At 56.3% G+C, this 1,344-nt stretch overlaps 1 pseudogene; it reads right to left on the bottom strand.

The window, feature by feature from the left end:
- Window positions 1-564: 564 nt before the first annotated feature.
- On the bottom strand, window positions 565-1,335 carry LOC102766107 (annotated as a pseudogene).
- Window positions 1,336-1,344: the final 9 nt, after the last annotated feature.

Genomic DNA, 1,344 nt, shown 5'->3' with positions numbered 1-1,344 from the left:
GGTCTTCTTGGGCTCAGGGGTGATGGCGAGAGGTTGTGGAACACAGTGGGGAGCTGTAATTCGAATTCCTGGAACTCCAGGGGTCTCTGGTGAAACAGCTTGGGTTTCCACTCTGGGAGACAATCACCAGGCATGCGGAGAATTTGAGGTGGGTTCAGAGATCTGGGCCAGAATCCAGGGGTCTCACCTTTACCCTTCTGCCTCATGCTGGCCTGTCCTGGGACATCTGGGGGGTCTGCAGTGGACTCCAGCCAGGATCTAACAAATGGAGCAACCAGACTAGGGGTCCCCCATCCCCATACCCCAGGGGGCCAAGTCCCTCCCCCAAAAATAATGTGTTTCCTTTCAAAGCCACTGGCGACAGCAAGGAATAAATTAAATTAAAAATTCAAGCCTTTCTGATCCAACCATGAAAAATAAACAAACAAAAAAACCCAACATCATTGATAGTTTCTCAGGTTCTCCAGTGCCCTTGAGGAGATGGTCTGGTCAGGGGCTGTACTGACACCCTGCCCCTCAGGCATCAGGGGCTGTTGGCTATACCCCATCACTGGCGCTGGTCTGGAGCAGGCAGAAACCCCCTGTAGGTGGGGGCAGCACCAGTCAAGGGAGCGCCTGGCTTCTCTATTTGGTCTTGGATTTGGACATCCAGGTGGGGCCGGCATCATGTGGGCCAGAACTAGGAGCCCAAAAGGGTCCAGAGTACTGAGACAGTGCTAAGGAAGAGCTGACGACTGCCCAGACTACTGCACAAATTATTGCTTGTGAAGATGGACTCAGGGGCCTCATACAGGGTCTCGTTTGTTGGCCGGACATAAACCTTTAGCCAAAGGCAAGGCCAGTCAACAGCACTGGGTGGTGTGGCAGAGATGTAGTAATACTCGAGGCCCGGGCGGAACTCGAAGCCCAGCGAGAAAGGCGTGAAGAGCTGGAACTTCTCAGAGAACTTGAGCGGCCCCCGGGTGCTGCGGGCTGGTTGCACTCCCAGCGCTTGAAGCCGTGCTGCCTGTGGTCGCAGGATGCGTGGCCCTCGCCATTGAGTATGTTCAGCACATAGTGCTCCATGCGCTTAGCTGGAGGCAGCGGCACCCTGTAGTGCCGGCAATAGATGTCCAGGGAGTCATTGATGCTCACTCCACTGTGCAGCCCCCAGGGTCGTCCCCGGAACCGGAGTGGAACCTGGAGTTCCTGCAGTTCCAGTAGACTGTAGTGGTCCCAGTTGGCTCTAGAGGCGTCCTCAGCGCACGCTAAGGGCAGCAGCGGTGGCAGCAGCAGGAGCAGCAGAAGTAAGCACAGGCAGCAGTGGGCGCAATGGCCCAGTCCACCGACCTTGCACTCCAGGCC

The sequence above is a fragment of the Myotis davidii genome, unplaced genomic scaffold (genome assembly GCF_000327345.1).
Source record: "Myotis davidii unplaced genomic scaffold, ASM32734v1 scaffold2026, whole genome shotgun sequence".
NCBI lineage: Eukaryota > Metazoa > Chordata > Mammalia > Chiroptera > Vespertilionidae > Myotis > Myotis davidii.
Note: the sequence above shows the minus strand (reverse complement) of the source record. Positions and strands in the feature narration are given on the sequence as shown.